Source organism: Pan troglodytes, chromosome 2, assembly GCF_028858775.2.
Source record: "Pan troglodytes isolate AG18354 chromosome 2, NHGRI_mPanTro3-v2.0_pri, whole genome shotgun sequence".
NCBI classification, from domain to species: domain Eukaryota; kingdom Metazoa; phylum Chordata; class Mammalia; order Primates; family Hominidae; genus Pan; species Pan troglodytes.
In genome coordinates this window covers 150449472-150468279 of record NC_086015.1, presented here as the reverse complement: position 1 = coordinate 150468279, position 18808 = coordinate 150449472, and positions in this window count along the sequence as shown.

The window sequence follows — 18808 nt, the reverse complement described above, 5'->3', positions numbered from 1 at the left end:
ATTTTTGAGTCAAAGAACATAAATATATTTGAAAGTCTTGTTTATGTTAGGAAATTATTTTCCAAAAACGTTATTCTCCTTTCGACAAGCAGTACATGAGAGTTTGACTCAATATAATGTTTCTGAGATAGTTTCATGTTGCTATTGTTTATTTATTCCAACTGATGAATAATGAATATTATTTTATTGTATGAATAAACCACAATTTATTGATTCATTTATATGTTATGGACACTTATGTTGATTCCAGTGTATCATTAATTTTTTTTTTTTTTTACAGTCCAGAAGTCTTTCTTTTTTTTTTTAACACCTACTATGCCATGAATTCATAGGGAATAGGTTCCAGCAGCTCAGGCTCCTTCCCATTGGTTTCACAAAGTGTGCTTCTCTGGATGGAGCAGGCTGGAGCTTCAGTTGAACCCAGGTACTTTTCTCTTTGACTTCTTTCTTTTTCTGATCATTTTCCTTCATGCGTTTCAGGAAGCTATCCGGGCTCTTAGAGTGCTTAAGGTGCTCAATACACACATTAATTCTCTTGGCAAGAATCTTGCCCTTAACTGTTTGTTTACAACACCAACAGCATGCTGCTGTTTGTTTACAACAATGCCAAAAGCATGCTGGATAACACTGTAGACTCTTCCAGTTTTGCCATGGTAACACTTGCGGGGCATTCCTTTTTGAACAGTAACCATTCTTATTGATCCACACACACATGGCCAAGGGAACAACTCCATGCTTTCTAAAAGGTCTACAGAACATATATCGGGTGCCTCTCCTCTTTTCCTTTGTGTTTGTCATTTTGGCAAAATTACTGGAAGATGACAGTTCCAGCCAAAAGGCTGTATCATTAATTTAAACATCTATACCCTTGTGCATGTATGTGATATTTTCTCTAGAGTATCTACTTAGAAGTAGACTTTCTGAAGGGTTTTTCATGTTTCTATCTCCTTTAGTCCTGCTCTAATCTTGGTTATTTGCTGTCTTCTGCTAGCTTTTGAATTTGTTTGCTCTTGCATCCCTAGTTCTTTTAATGGTGATGTTAGGGTGTCGATTTTAGATCTTTCCTGCTTTCTGATGTGGGCATTTAGTGCTGTAAATTTTCCTCTAACCACTGCTTTAGCTGTGTCCCAGAGATTCTGGTACATTGTCTCTTTGTTCTCATTGGTTTCAAAGATCTTTGTTATTTCTGCCTTAATTTCATTATTTACCCAGTAGTCATTCTGGAGCAGGTTGTTCAGTTTCCATGTAGTTGTGTGGTTTTGAGTGAGTTTCTTAATCCTGAGCTCTAATTTGATTGCAATGTGGTCTGAGAGGGTGTTTGTTATGATTTCTGTTATTTTGCATTTGCTGAGGAGTGTTTTGCTTCCAATTATGTGGTCAATTTTAGAATAAGTGCTACGTGGTGCTGAGAAGAAACTATATTCTGTTGATTTGGGCTGGAGAGTTCTGTAGGTATCTATCAGCTCTGCTTGGTCCAGAGCTGAGCTCAAGTCCTGAATATCCTTGTTAATTTTCTGTCTAATTGATCTGTCTAATATTGACAGTGGGGTGTTAAAGTCTCCCACTATTATTGTGTGGGAGTCTAAGTCTCTTTGTAGGTCTCTAAGAACTTGTTTTATTAATCTAGATGCTCCTGTATTGGGAGCACATATATTTAGGATAGTTAGCTCTTCTTGTTGCATTGATTCCTTTACCACTATGTAGTGCCGTTCTTTGTCTTTTTTGATCTTTGTTGGTTAAAGTTTGTTTTATGAGAGACTAGGATTACAACCCCTGCTTTTTTTTTTTTTTTTTTTTTTGCTTTTTATTTGCTTTGTAAATACTCCTCCATCCATTTATTTTGAGCCTGTGTGTGTATTTGCATGTGAGATGGGTCTCCTGAATACAGCACACTGATGGGTCTTTACTCTTTATCCACTTTGCCAGTCTTTGTCTTTTAATTGGGGCATTTAGCCCATTTACATAAATTTTGTTGTGTGTGAATTTGATCCTGTCATCATGATGCTAGCTGGTTATTTTGCACATTAGTTGATGCAGTTTCTTCATAATCATTGGTCTTTATATTTTGGTGTGTTTTTGCTGTGGCTGGTACCAGTTTTTCCTTTCCGTATTTAATGCTGCCTTCAGGGGCTCTTGTAAGGCAGGCCTAGTGGTGACAAAAGCCTTCAGTATTTGCTTGTCTGTAAAGGACTTTATTTCTCCATCACTTGTGAAATTTAGTTTGGTTGCATATGTTCATAATTACATATATCATCAATTTTTGTAAATATTGGCAAATTACAACTGTCACATATGAAATGATTATTGATACATGAATAGGTCTGTTTGTAAGCACTTTATCTTACACTATTGGTCAATTTTTCTATACCTGTGTCATTATCACCCTGTCTTATTGTTATAACTTGGTAAAATTCTTGATATATGGTTGAGAAATTTCTCAAATTTTGTTCTGTTTCAAAGTCATCTTACTATATTCCTAACATCTTGTTATTATCACCTAAACTTTAGATAACCTCATCATGTTTCTTGTTGCTGTTTTGATTGAAATTACACTAAAGTTTCATTTGTAGGAGAATGAAAAGTAAGACTTAGAACAGTAAGTCTTCCATTTATGAACACGGCATTTCTTTTCATTTATTTGTTTACATTTTTTGCATTATATTGCAATTCTTTCTGTGAAAGTTTTATATAATTTTGTGAGATTTATTTTTTGTTACCTTAGAGTTTTTACTGATATTATAAATAGCATCTTTGATCTATTAGATATTATAATTGGTTAGTACTGGTATATAGGCACAATATTGATTTCTATGGGTTATTATTTAGCAATATTATTTATTCCTGTATTTTAAAAGCTCATCCCCGCTTGTAGATTCTCCTGGATTATCTAAGTAGACAATAATATCATCTATAAGTAAATTTTTTATACACTCCCTTATTCTTATATTTTATTTCTTTTTCTTGCCTTCTTGCTTTGGCTAAGATGTATAATATAGTAAAACAGAAGGGGTCATAGAGGGAATCCTTGGCTTTACCTTAATTTAATGACAATGCTTCTAAATATTTATCATTATTGTATTTACCATGACATTTTTGTTAATGATGTAGTAATAGGTTAAGTATCATACTGTTACATTTTACTTATTTTTGTTATATTTCTATAGAGGTGATTATATAATTTAAATTTGGCAATGTGCTATATTATATTAATAGCTTTTCTGATGCAGAATTGTCTTGCTTTCCTGGTATAAATCTTACTTCATAATCATAATTTTTATTTACTAATAATTTAGAAAATTTGTATCTATTTTTTAAATTTTTACTTATTTTTGTAGGGACATAGTAGATGTATATTTTTATGGGGTACATGGAATGTTTTGATACAGACATGCAATGTGAAATAAGCACATCATGGAGAATGGGATATCTATCCCCTCAATCATTTATTGTTTGAATTACAAATAATCCAATTATATTCTTTAAGTTATTTAAAATATACAATTAAGTTATTGACTTTAGTCACTCTATTGTGCTATTAAATAGTATTTCGTATTCATTCTTTTTATTTTTTGTACCCATTAACCATCCTCACCTCCCCACAAGTCTCTCACTATGCCTCCCAGCCTCTGGTAACCATCCTTCTATTCTCTATGTCCGTGAGTTTAATTGATTTGATTTTTAGATCTCACAAATAAGGAAGAGTATGTGATGTTTGTCTTTCTGTGCTTGGCTTATTCCTCTTAATATAATGATCTCCAGTTTCATACATGTTGTTGCAAATGACGGGATCTCATGTTTTTTAAGGCTGAATAGTATCGTGCACATGTAACATTTTCTATATTCATTCATCTGTTGATGGACACTTAGGATGCTTGCAAATCTTAGCTATTGTAAACAGTGTTGACACTAACATAGGAGTGAAGATTTTTCTTAGTTGTACTGATTTCCTTTCTTTTGGGTATATATCCAGCTGTGGGATTGCTGGATCATATGATAGCTCGATTTTTAGTTTTTTGAGAAAGCTCCAAACTGTCATCCATACAGACTGTATCAATTTACATTCCCACCAGCAGTGCACAAGAGTTTCCTTTTCTCCACATTCTTGCCAGCATTTGTTATTGGCTGTCTTTTGGATATAAGTCATTTTAACTGGGATGAGGTAATATCTCATTGCAGTGATTTGCATTTCTTTGATAATTAATGATGTTGAGCTTCTTTTCATATGCCTGTTTGCCATTTGTATGTCTTCGAGAAATGTCTATTCCAATCTTTTGCCTATTTTTTGATTAGATTATTAGTTTGTTTTTTTCCTGTAGAGTTGTTTGAGCTTCTTGTATATTCTGGTTATTAATCTCTTGTCAGAGTAGTAGTTTGCAAATATTTTCTCCTGTTCTGTGTGTTCTTTCTTCACTTTGTTGATTGTAGCCTTTGCTGTGCAGAAGATTTGTTTCTGGGTTCTCAATTTTGTTCCACTGGTCTATGTATCTGTTTTTATGCCAGTACCATGCTGTTTTGGTTACTATAGCTCTGTAGTATAATTTAAAGTCAGATGATGTGATTCTGCCAGTTTTGTTCTTTTTGCTTAGGATAGCTTTGGCTATTCTGGGTTTTTTGTGGTTTCATATAAATTTTAGGATTGTTTTTCTATTTCTGTGAAGAATGTCATTGGTATTTTGATAGGGATTGCATTGAATCTGTAGATTGCTTAAGGTAGTATAAACATTTTAACAATATTGATTCTTCCAATCTATGAACATGGAGTATTTTTCCATTTTTTTGTGTTCTCTTCAATTTCCTTAATCAGTGTTTTTTAGTTTTTATTATAGAGATCTTTCACTTTGGCTAAGTAAATTCCCAGGTATTTAATTTTATGTGTGGTAGTACATATATTGTAAATGAGATAAGTTTTTGATTTCTTTTTCATATTGTTCACTGTTGAAATATAGAAATGCTACTGATTTTTGTATGTTGATTTTGTATCCTGCAATTTTACTGAATTTGTATAGCAGTTCTAATAGTTTTCTTGTGGAAACTTTAGGTTTTCCCAAATTTAAGATCATATTATCTGCAAACAAGGGTAATTTGACTTCCTTCTTTCCAAACTGGATGCCCTTTATATCTTTCTCTTTTCTGATTGCTTTAGCTAGGACTTCCAGTACTATGTTGAATAACAGTGGTAAAAGTGGACATCCACATCACATTCCTGATCTTAGAGGAAAGGCTTTCAGGTTTTCCCCATTTAGTATGATATTAGCTGTGGGTCTGTTGTATGTGACTTTTATTATGTTGAGGTGTGTTTTCTCTATACCAGTTTTTTGAGGGGTTTTATCATGAAGAGATGTTGAATTTCATCACATTCTTTTTCAGCATTAATTGAAATGATCATATGGTTTTTATACTTCATTCTGTTGATATGATGTATCACATTGATTAACTTGTGTATGTTGAACCATCCTTGCATCTCAGGGATAAATCCCACTTGGTCATGATGAATGATCTTTCTAATGTATTGTTGAATTTGGTTTGCTAGTACTTTGTTCAGAATGTTTGCATCAATATTCATCAGATATATTGGTCTGTGGGTTTCTGATTTTGATGTGGCTTTGTCTGGCTTTAGTATCAGGGTAATACTGGCCTTGTAGAATGAGTTTGGAAGTACTTCCTCCTCCTTTATTTTTTGGAACAGTTTGAGTAGGATTCATATTAGTTCTTTAAATGTTTGGTAGAATTTAGCAATGAAGTCATTGGGTCCCAGGCTTTTCTTTACTGGAAAAATGTTATTACAGCTTCAAGCTTGTTACTTGTTATTAGCCTGTTCAGATTCTGGACTTCTTCCTGATTCAACTTTGGTAGGTTGTATTCATCCAGGAATTTGTCAATTTCTTCCAGATTTTCCAATTTATTGACATATAAATATAATATAAATTTATTGCTCATAATAGCTCACATAATCTTTTGTTTTTCTTGGAAAGTCTTTATTTCTTCTTCATGTTTGAAGGATACTTTCACCAGATATACTAGTCAAGCTTAAGTTTTTTTCTTTCTGCACTTTAAATTTTTCATACCATTCTCTTCTCGCCTGTAAGATTTCCACTGAAAAGTCTGCTGCCAGGTGTATAAGAGCTCCATTGTATGTTATTTGTTTCTTTTCTTTTCCTGCTTTTAGAATCCTTTCTTTATCCTTGAATTTGGTAATTTGATTATTAAGTTCCTTGAGGTAGTCTTCTTTGAGTTATATCTGCTTGGTATTCTATAACCTTCTCATACTTGAATATTGATAACTTTCTCCAGGTTTGGGATATTCTCTGTCATTATCCCTTTGAATAAACTTTCTACCTCTATCTCTTTCTCTATCTCCTTTTCAAGGCCAATAACTCTTAGATTTGCCCTTGTTGAGGCTATTTTCTACATCATGCAAGCATGCTTCATTGTTTTTTTATTCTTTTTTTGGTTTCCTCTGACTGAATTTTCCATTAGCCTGTCTTCAAGCTCACTAATTCTTTCTTCTGCTTGATCCATTCTGCTATTAAAGGACTCTGATGTATTCTTTACTATGCCAACTTCATTTTTAAGCTCCAGAATATCTTCTTGAGTTTTTTCAATAATTTCAATATCTTTGTTAAATTTATCTGATAGAATTCTGAATTCCCTCCCCATGTTGTCTTGAATTTCATTGAGTTTCTTCAACAGAGCTATTTCGAATTCTCTGAAAGGTCACATATGTCTGTTTCCTTTGGATTGGTCCCTAGTGCCTTATTTAGTTTATTTGGTGAGGTCATGTTTTCCTGGATGGTGTTGATGCTGGTAGATATTCCTTAGTGTCAGAGCATTGAAGGGTTAGATAGTTATTGTAGTCTTCACTCTCTGGGCTTATTTGTAGATGTTCTTCTTGACAAGGCTTTTCAGATATTTGGAAAGACTTAGGTGTTGTGATCTAAGTTGTATCTGCTTTGTGGGGCACCCCCAGCCCCATAATGCTGTGGTTCTTGCAGACTTGTAGAGGTACTGTCTTGGTCCTTTCCCTTACATTCTCCCAAAATACAGTCTCTTTCTCTGTTCTGAGACACCTAAAAGCTGGGGGTGGAGTGACCCAAGTACCCCTCTGGCCATCACCACTGTCCACTGGGTCAGACCTGAAGCCAGAACAGCACTGGGTCTTGCCCAAGGACTGCTATAAGGAATCCCTGGTTACTGCCTATGTTTGCTCAAGGCCCTGGAGTTCTCCAATCAACAGGTGGCAAAACCAGCCAGACCTGTGTCCTTCCCTTGGATGGTTCCAGGAGTGCTGTCTAGGAATCAGGGACTAGAGTCAAAAACTTCAGAAGTCAACCTGATGTTCTATTGTAGTGGGGCTAAGCTGGCACTCAAACGAAATTATACAGTCTTTCCCACTCTTCCTTCCCCTTTCGAAAGGGAGAGGAGCCTCACCCCATAGTCACTGCCACCCCAGGCCAAGAAGAGTACTGCCGGACTACTGCCAATATACCCTGAAGGCCCAGGGTCCCTTAAATGTGTTTTTCATGAATGCTGCCTGACCTAGGACGTTGGCTCCCTTCTGGCCTAGGGCAAGTCTAGAAATGCCATCCAAGAGCCAAGTCATACAACTGGGGACTCCCAGGAGCCTTCCTGGTACTCTACTTTGCTGTTGCCATGCTGGTACCTAAGGTGCAAGACAAAGTCCCCTTTATTTTTCCCTCTGTTTTTCTCAAGCAGAAGGAGTTTTTCCCTGAAGCCACCAGAACTTTTTATGTGCCGAGTCTCACCTAAAGCCAGCAAGTCTCAGAGGTTCATCTAAGGCCCTCGATGTAGTACCTGGGGGTTGCTGCTGATTATTCAGGGCCCAAGGATTCTTCAGTTAGCCGCTGATGAATGCTATCAGGACTGGATCCTTTCCTTCAAGGCAGTGAGTTTCCTTCTGGCCCAGGGTTTGTCTAGGAAAGTTATTTGGGAGGTAGGACTTAGACTGGGGGCCTCATGACTCTGACTGGGGCTGTATCATGCTATGGCTGGGGTGGTATCCTAGAAGCAAGACAAAGTCCTCCCCATTCTTCCCTCTCCTTTCCTCAAGCAGAAGGAAGTGGTCTCTTGGAGCAGCTAGCTGTGCAGCCTGAGGTTAGGGGAGGAGTGAGGCCAACACTTCCTTAACTGTCCAGCTGGTGTTTCAGTATGTCTTCTCATCCCATCCCCCATCAGTTGACTGTGTCTGGGCCTAATTCAGCACTAGAACTTGCCTATGAGTTGCTATTCTTATGGCCTAGACTGTCTTTCAAGTTTACTTGGAGACACAGAAGGCTGTAGCTTACTGTGGCAAGGTTTGTGGGCACTCAAGTTTGGATCACTGAGATCAGCAATTCCCCTCTGTCTAGGGCTGGTTTAAATCCTCCCTGTGCACAGACATCAGCTGAGTTTGGTCCCGTTTTTCTTTCTGCTCTAACAAGCCAGCACTGAGTTCAATGCCTCACGATTGCTGTGCTCTTCCTGTCCTGGTGCCCAGAGGTGCTCTCCATACCACACAGCAGCTCTCTGCAGTAGGGAGGAGTGGCGTCGGCGATTCTAGACTCTTCTTTCTATCTCTTCAGTGCCTCTTTGAGCAGTGTGAAGTTAAAACCAGACACTATGAGTGCTCACTTAATTTTTACTTCTTATGAAGGTCTTTTTTTCTGTGAAGATTCTTAACTTGGTGTCCTTGTTAACTTGGTGTCCTTGTGAGGGGGACAATCGGTGGAGCTTTGTATTCTGCCATCTTGTTCTGCCCTCTGTCATACCTATTTTTGCAGTGAGATTTTTCAATACCTTTCTTTTTATAGTATTTATCTTTTTATAATATTTATCTTTTTTAGAGCATTCTCAACCTATTAGGTATCAAGGTCATGTTAAACTCATAAAATTAATTGAGTTATTTCCAATTAAAAAATAATTTGGAATAATTTTTATAAACCATGTTATCTCTTTTTTGATGGTTTACAAGAAGCTATAGCTATAGTATCTTTTTAAGTGTAAGATTTTTAAAAATAATTGAATCAATATTTAATAGAGTATATTAGAATCAGTTATAGTAGGTTTTTAAAGAAAATTCTCAATATTATCTAAGTGGATAGGCAGAGATGAAAGTGTTTATATTTGATAAATTTTGATTTATCCTAAATAATAGCAAATTTTATATATTTGAGAATCTAGAAATGTTAGTTCTAAATTCTATGGCAAGAGTTTCATTTTTTTTCATGTACTGTGGAACATTTTACAGGATAAAATATTTAGACATTTACTTCTACAAAGGGGTGTAGGACTAGCATTATTCTTTGTATCCATGAGCCCTGCATTGCATAATTATACATATGTACGGTTTCATATAATTTGAATAAAATAGGAAAATATCCCTTGGTTTCTCATGCTTTCAAGCTTATTAAAAAAATAGAATAGATACACTTCCTGCAAGCCAGAAATAAAATTTCTACATATGATGTCTGATTGTCACTTTGGATTTTATTATAAAATCAGGATGCTGTTTCTCATGAAGAAACTCTACTTTGGAAGATTACACACTTTTACACATTGAATGTATATACACTGGGAACTCAGCCATATTTATCTTAATAAATCAATGCATATTAGTGAAAAGTAGGTGCAATTGGGTAATTTAATGGTCTACAATAACGGTGAACAACTTTTTGCATGATGACAAGCTGAGAAAAATTAAAAATGTTTTTAAGTGGAACATTAATAAATTCAGTAGTAAGCAGCTTTATATTTCCAAGTGAAAAATACTCAGTTTTCTAACTTGAATATTTTACTGTATAAAATAATGATTTTTTTTCACTACTGATATGTGATGTCTTGGGAAATAGCATAACCAGGAGCAACTTTAATCTTTTTCCCTTAGATTTTTACAGTACTGTGTCATGTACTGCATTTATACGCATTATATCACTTTAACTGCAATGACTCATTTCTCAGACCAAGGCTCAGAGGCATGAAGTAACTTGAGGTTCCACAGGAGTTTGGTGGTAGATCTTGGTTTTGTCCTTTTAAATACAACATTAATTGAGCACTGTTGAGTTCTGCATGTAGACGGGCAGGTGAACAGGTTGCAGTGTCCCAGGCTTTCTTCTCTAGTTGTGCTGGGCTGGCAGGGAAGGTGATTCTACCTCTGAGCATCACTAGCACCATAAGCCCTTCCAAAGGGCTTGTTGACAAGCAGGCTACTCACTGTCAGTTGGCGTTTAATGGCTTTGGTTCCTGAGGGATATAGCTTGCTTTGTACCTTGTCTACAGGCTAAAGGATATTACGAAAAAAGACTGGAGGTACATACATCAAAATGTTGTATAGTGCTGGTCTTGGGATAGTAGGATTAGAGTCCAAATGATACTACATCAAAAATTCATCAAATATTAACAGTAGTGGTTTCTGGGTAGTAGGATTATGGGTTTTGAAAATTTTTTGGTGAGTCTTTGTATATTCTAAGTTTTATGCATCTAGTAAGTATAACTTTTATAACTAGAGAACATTGTTATTTAAAAAATAAAAATAAAAGAGCAACCAACAAAATTCAACAGCATTAAAAGAGTCTACTGAGTCTACTGAGGCTGCAGTTGATATACAGTTGGCTGAATTAAGTGAATAAATTGCATAATATCTGGATGTTTAGATGAAATTTACCCTTCCCTCAAAAAACAAAGCTAATTTGAATGTGTGAATGTGTGTTACAGTTTATGTATGCTGTACATGTATGTGTATAGACATAAACTTACTGAAATACATAACTTAGAAGTTTTCAAGAATCTTCAGTTGTTATTTTTATAAAATGCACGATTTATAAAGTGTGTGTGTATGCATATGTATGTATGTCAAACTTGTTAATCTGAAAATAAGACTTTCAAGTCCAAGGACACTTCTAAAATCTTAGTTTGGTTCATATGTAAAAATTTAGTATGTGCTACTTGAGAGTTTTTCTTTTACTGCCTTAGATTTCAATCTGAATGTACAGACTGGATGTTCTTATATTGTACAGAATTGCAAGATGTTACAATCACCAGTGCAAATATTACAAAGCATTATAGTTTGTTTTACATAATTATGTGATAAAAATTTCAAGGCAGATGCTTTAAAAAGCACAAAATACCAAACCATAGGGATCCCTTCTGTGTTATAAATGAATAAGGTCTATACCCTACGTTCCTTGGCCACATGACTTTATTTTGCATCTTTCTGAAAGAGAAGGAAAATATCTTTTATATCTCAGGATAGTCCAGATAGAACAAACATTCTTTTCATGGTTTTTAAATCTTTTTTTATGACCATAGATTTTTTTACTTGAAGCTAACTACTGTGCACTCAGAAATTCAGCTCTCCAAAGCAGGCAATCCCAATTTTATAATCAGGTGCTTAATTGACATCATCTATGAAAGCTAATGCATGCCCATTATTTGGTTTGCTGCATGCCAAGTATGTTATGGTGGCTCAGTTTTAGAAATTGTAAATGTTAAAAGAAGTTTTTAGCTTAATAGAGTAAAATATCATCATTAAACCTATTTATTCTCAAAGGTCATGTAATTGATTTTAGAAACAAACTATGAGTGGGAGTTACAGGAATCAGATTCTGAAACTTCACCCAGATCCTAGCGCCCCATACTGGACTATTTCTGTGTCAGAAATTGTTGCATAAATTCATTCATGATCTTCCAGACTTTTGCTAGCTAGTGTGGCAGTGTTTTGGAGAGGAGAAAACAGCTCACAGTCAGCAATAGCCTAAAGAGGACTCTGGTTTGCCAAGCAGATATTTTCAAATTACCTTCTTTCTCTTTATTAGCTGAAAAATTGGTATATATTAGCTGCAGTTTCTACTTGAATTCTTTCCTTCTCTTCTGCTCTTCCTTCCTTTTCTCTCTATTTAGGTAATAAAATAAGTCAGTTTTTGGGTCTACAACTTTCTAAGCTACCCAAAATCACAGAAAAATTACAGTGAAGAGGAAAGAATTTCCACTGTTAGTAGAGCCTGGCTGCTACATTAGCTCATGCAATGAGTAGGGCATCTCTTGTTTCCCATCTTTGAAATAAAAGGCTTTTTCTAGCTGCAAAACTGATTTATAAAAAAGTATTTATTTCTACATGACAAATAAACTTATCCTAAATTTAACAAAATTATATATATATATATTTGGTATTTTACCCACATTAGAGTTTTCTGGTAAAACTACAAAAGATATGTAGAGGCCACTGCCTGTAAAGGTAGTTGAGGTGATAGCCATGTCTATAGTGACAGCAGTACCCTCATCTTACAGCATTCTTAATATAAAACACAGATTTTGGAAAAAACACACATATTCAGGGAAGTATAATTTCTTAGGTGGATAGTCATGCTTTTGTCATCCTATTATGTAAAAGAATATATTGTTCCAAATGTCACTGTCCTGAAAGCACAGAAAAGTTTCCCTTTTGGAGAACCTGATTAGAATTTTCAAGGCATAATTTCTACTTTTTGTCAATAATATAGTAATAGTCTCTGAGGATCTTGGTAATACTGCCTTTCCTTGGCTCTTATTTTTCTCTCTACAAATGCTTTGCATGTTGCTACTACAGAAACTCTTTCTCAAAGAAAGACCCCTTTGTATTACTACTGATAGAAAAACATGTAGAAACCCTGTTAAGCAATGTTCCTTCAGAAATTAAAAGCACCTTAATAAATGTTCCCCCTCAGCAATTAGAACTCTAAAATATTTTCATACCGAGCAACTTTTCTAGTGATTGAGTTCTGAATGGTAAGAGAACACAAAAAGAGACTATTTTTTTCCCAACAAAAATACCTACCTGCATTTTTTACTCTTTAAAAATAATTCCTTGGCTTTCTGAAATGGAAGAGCCATCACATTGGCTCAACCTCTGTAATAATATTTTGTCAACTCATGCTTTTCTTGGAGAAGATATTATTGAAACCTTTTGATGTTGATATTTCTAAAGATTAATTTAAAAATAAAATTTGGCAATATATAACATGAAATTCAGAATATAGAATGACATAATAAATAGATTACAATGGTTAAGAAATTAAATTAAAATTGAGACGCTCATATTGGACTTAATATTTCATTTCAATGAAAAAAGGTAATTAGGGAACTGGAAGTAAATGGAAACAATCAGAGAAGCTATTGCCTGGGTACTGAATCAGCCTGGTGTCATATTGCCTGAAACATAGTTTCCACACACAGACTGTGGACAGTTCTCTACCTTTCCTACAGAGCAACTGAAGCCCTATGGTAATTAATCCCCATGAGGCAGAGATAACAAGATCAGTGCGGAAGAGCTTATTGCTGATGAGAATTTAATCTGGGTTACTGTTGTATTGGACAAAGATGGTAGCTGAAGAAGTGGGTCCCTACCTTCAGCTCTGGCTTCCTATTGCACTTAGCATAAAATCAGACTCTTTGCCATAGCTCTCCTGATGATCTCATGTCTATTGACTTCTAAATCATTTCATTTCATTCCATGCTCATTTGTCACTATACTCTAACACCGTAGTCTTCTTGGCTTCTTTAACTATTGTGTCTTCCTTAAAGCCTTTGCATATGCTATTTCATTTGCTTGGCATTCTCTTCACAAAGATTTTCCCATAGTAGGCATCTTACAGTCAACTTGCACACAGCCTAAATATCACCTTTTTGGAAAAGGTTTTCCCAAACACTTTAGTTGCCTCACTGTCTTTTAATTCCACCAGAATAGTTTTTTTAATGCCTTTGTCATTATCTATACTTGTATATTTCTGTGCTCACTTTTACATTCTTGTTTCCCACACTATATGAACTCCATGTAAAACAGGATATTTATCTGTCTAATTTACTGTTAATAGCTGCAGTGTTGCCCAATAAATATTTATTTAATGAGTGGTTTTACATGGTAAAAACAATGAATCCAGTCCATTTTAGCAAGTGAACTTGATACAATAATTTTGTGTTAATGATGACCCAAAGAGAGGAAATTAATTTGAGGTATGCTTAAGGATAGCCTTAATGCAGGTTTGATATTCTTAATTATGAGTATCCTGCATTAAAATGTTAGTCAATATCCAAGCTACCAAACATAAATAGTCTCTAACCTATTGGTTCATAGAATTGTTCAACCATTAAGTAAATATTTTCTATTAAAATTACAATTTCCATAATTCTTTTATTGGTAAAAAATATAAGGAGGAAACGTTGAAGGCACAGATTAAAGGGGAACCTCCTAAAGAATATTATGAAAATTAGCTTGCTAGAAATGAGTCATATTGAATGTTTAGATTCACAAATTCAGTGTGTTCTAAGTTAAAATATATTGTTTCAAAATAAAAATTAATAAGTTTTGTACTGTTTTATCACACACATATTTTAATTAGTAATATTAAATAAAGTTGGTTAAGACAGATATAATTACTCCTCTTTCTTTTAGTAGAATGTAAGGGGAAGCAAGCCTTTAAGAGATAAATCCTGCTTGTGATAAGATGAATGACTTCACTGGAGGTGAAGTCCATTTTAGTTCACATGTCCTCCCTCTTGGATGGAAGCTGAAATCTCATCTGTCTCTTAGCCTTTCTCTAGACTCAAGCTTTGACAGGGGTGCAGTGGAACCAACTCATGGTTCTTTAGGGATGAGTAACATTGAATCTATCACCTGTCTCATTCATCTTAAGATAGAGGATGTCTGGATGGTGACAGTGCCCTGCCCTAGAATCAGGGGTAGGTACACAGGAAGAATGAACCTTTGGTTAGAATTAATATATGATTTTCTGGCTTACTCATCATGTGTAAATAAAAGCTAAAAAACCTCAGAAGACATAATCCTCATTAATAAATTAATTAATAGTTTAGCAATTGATTTAACATTTTTGAACATCTATTATATGTCAGGGACTTCCCTAGATATTTTCACATACTTCTTCATTTTGAATGCCATTAAATATATATTTATTATAAATGTGAGACATTTAGGGAGGAGATTGGGAGGAAGGAGGAGTTCGGGGAAAAAAACAGAAAAAAAAATAACTGTCGACTACTATGTTTAGTACCTGGGTGACTGTACACAAAACCCCTGAGTTGCAAGTTTACCTGTACATGTAGCCCTGAACTTTTTAGAATAAAAGTTATAATATTAAGAAAACACTCATGTTTTGTAATAAATTTTCCCTGTCTAAAAATTTGTTATGGGAATTTGAAAGGACATAGTGCTGTTGGTTGTTTGCTGAAATTTGTGTTTCTGTTTTGCATTTATTCATAGTTCTTCTCATAAGTAATTGTATTTAAAAAAATTTAGACTCAAATAACAATATTTTGAAAATGCATACATATATTCCTCAGTACTATCGTTTTTGTAATTTTCTATGTAAATTTAAGCAAGTTACTAAAATTCTCTGAACTTGAGCTTCCTAATTTGAGATATTAATAGTTGAGATAAGATGGTGTCTTGGATCCCTTCCAGTCCTAATTCTCTATTATTTGTCTTTGTCATCGACAGATGAATGTCTTATACACACAGTGTTACTTAGGAGTGCTGTTCAAAATATTTAAGGATTAATTCAGTGAACTGTGGAAGCTCAGATATCAATGAGCACCCTGTGATGTGACTTTTGGGGAATACTCTTTGGCAGTATGAGCCAACAGCCTGGTTGACGAAGGGTGCAGATGGGCACTGGGTATTTCCCTGTGAGGGTGCCATTGCCACAGTTGGGCCATTGTCTATTCTGCTGTGATCTTCTCTGACCAGAGAAAAAGGTTGAGATGGGGACTGGCAAGCAGCAACCAAGATGGGTTGGCTGGCAGGCTTGGCAGGCTAGAGGGTACCAGGTCAGTGCCCTCTAGGTGCCCACCTGTGGCTCCCCAGGCAGAGTTGGCCTGAATAACTGAGGATAGGGTGGCTCAGAGGGCAGATATTTTTCAACTAGCATGTATTTCCATATAATGATCAGTACAGACATACTTCTACATATGAGCTATATTCTGGCTGAACATCAATTCTGGGGAATCATTTTCCACAGCAACATTCCTTTCCCTCAACCTTAGCTTAGATACTTCTAAATTGATTTGTAAACATAGTGTGATAGTGTTTCAAATCTACATGAAACCATTAATCTCCCATCTGTGGGATTAAAAACAAAACAAATATTTATGGGGAATCTACTATGTGAATGTGTCTGTTCTAGGCACTGGGTATACAGTGGTGGAGAAGACAAGCTCCTATCTCTGTAGGGTTTATAAAGCTTCTACAGATGAAAGAGGAGGAGGAGACTGGGCCAGATAGAATTATTGGCCCAGGTGAAGGTAGAATGAAAGTCTTATGGGCTTCTATTGCCTCCAAGAGTGATCAGACTGACATTTCTTGATCACTTTCTAGCCTCCTAGGTTTATGTCATATTTTAGAAGCTTATCTATCATCTATCTATCTATCTATCTATTTATCTATCTATCTATCTATCTATCTATCTATCTATCTATCTATCTATCTATCTATCTATCTGATAGACGGAAAGAATTGGCAGATCCTTCCACTACTTCACTGTATGACAGCACTACAAATCCCATAAGATATTTGGGAGATTTAGGAGCATTCTTATGTTCATGAATGGATCAAACTTTTGAACATGATTTCCTTACCTATACTCTCTAATCAGCCATTGATAAAGAAAACCAGTGACATACATTGGAAAAGACAGAGAGAAAAAACATCCAATCACATTACACCTGGGCCTGCTCTGCACACAAGGGAAATAGAACCAATCCACAACCACATTTTAAGAGTGCAGAAAAGTCTAACCCAGTGTATTTGCCACATTAAAATGTTGTGTTATCAGGTGGCCCTCATATTAAGTATTTCTCTGAGTTAAGTTCTGATGGCCCTGTTTGAAATGGGTTTACTTGGAACAGATCCACATTAAACTACCATTTCTCTTTAATAGTTTTGCACAATTTTACTCACCAATCATTTAACAAAGAAGAAAATGGGATGGGGAGGAGAGCGGGGTGTAATGGAACAAAAAAAATTCATGCATAGTTCAAAGACAAATAAACATTTCTACCTACTTTGAGGTTACATGAACGTAAGACAAAAGAAGATGAAAATACTTTGTGAACAATAATAGGATATGTGAAGGAAGGTTAACGTGATTGTTACCTATTTTATGGTGGATCTAGAGCACAGCTATTAAGTGAGTTTGATTCATTTGTAACGGAAGTGTTCTTGTTGGAAGCCAGAAAATTTTATGTTAAAAAGAGAATGTTATTCTTATAATTTTCTTTCTTTCTTTTCCTGCCTTCCTTCCTTTTTTTCTTCCTTTCTTCCTTTTTTTTTTTTTTTTGATGGAGTTTCGCTCTTGTTGTCCAGGCTGGAGTGCAATGGCTCCATCTCGGCTCACTACAACCTCCACCTCCTGGGTTCAAGCGATTCTCCTGCCTCAGCCTCCCGAGTAGCTGGGACTACAGGTGCCCACCACCATGCCCGGTTAATTTTTTGCATTTTCAGTAGAGATGGGGTTTCACTATGTTGGCCAGGCTGGTCTCGAACTCTTGACCTCAGGCGATCCACCCACCTCTGCCTCCCAAAGTGCTGGGATTACAGGCGTAAGCCACTGCAGCCAGCCCTATTCTTATGATATTTATATTAATAGTACTTTTTGAATACCTTTTTATAGTTTACAAATAACATTTAAAGTAGTTACAATGGCTGAGTTGGATATGGATTTGAAACCAGCTTTTTTGATGTGTCAATATGCAGCTGCCAAACAATTTTTTTGTTATAAATTTACTAAATCAAAGTAACAATTGGTATTGAATAATTTTTAATACATGGCTTCTTTTATCTTAATATTATTTTAAAATCTTGAATTTTAGAGGGCATATGCTTAGTATTATTTAAAAAATCACTGGTTAGGTTTATGGGACTAGTAAATTTGGCTTTTTAATTACAATTATTTTATCAGGTCCAGAGAAAGCAAAGGTTATGGATTTCTTCTTGTTTATTCCTGGAACTTACTACATGTAAACTGATAAATATACATAGGCACATGCACATATCTTACTATTTATCTAAAGAATTAAGGGCTCATGATCATCTTAAAACACTACATTACAATTTTGGAGGGGTAAAATTTATTCCAAAGATGATGTTATAGTACTTCTTTTTATAAAAATCACTCTTTTATTCTACAGTTATATTTTTGATCATTCATCAAATATGTCAAAAAATAGAATGATTAATAATGATTATTTTTGTAAGAATTCAGAGTGTTTTGAGAAAAAAAGAGAAAATTGTATATATAATACAAAAACTAAAGTGTACTTGAAAATTTAAGCATAGCTTTTTGACTAAATTTTATAAAGACGTACCTATATGATTAATAAAACAAGAAAACTGAAAAAATTATTCAAGTGCAATGATTTAACACTGTTTACTAACTCTCAAGATTTTTATATTTGAATATATTTTCTTCACCTTTTATAGCATTTGGTGATATGTTAAATAACATTAACTTTTGGCTATCATGAATTCTATTTCTGTTCTTAAAACAATACCCAAGGGATGTTTTGTTACAACATTTTACATTTCAATTAAGCAGATTTTCATGTAATTGTCTTGTATATTTTATGTCAAGTATTGAATAAATAAATATCTTAATCTTTGTTCTGAAAGTAATTAAACAAACTATTATGATACTTTTATATTTGATCATCCTTACTTCAACCAATTGGACTTACTGGATTGATGTTAACTTATAATAATTCTCTCCTACATTTTTCATGTATTAACACAACATAGCAAAAGTTGGTTATTGTTGAATAATTCAAATAA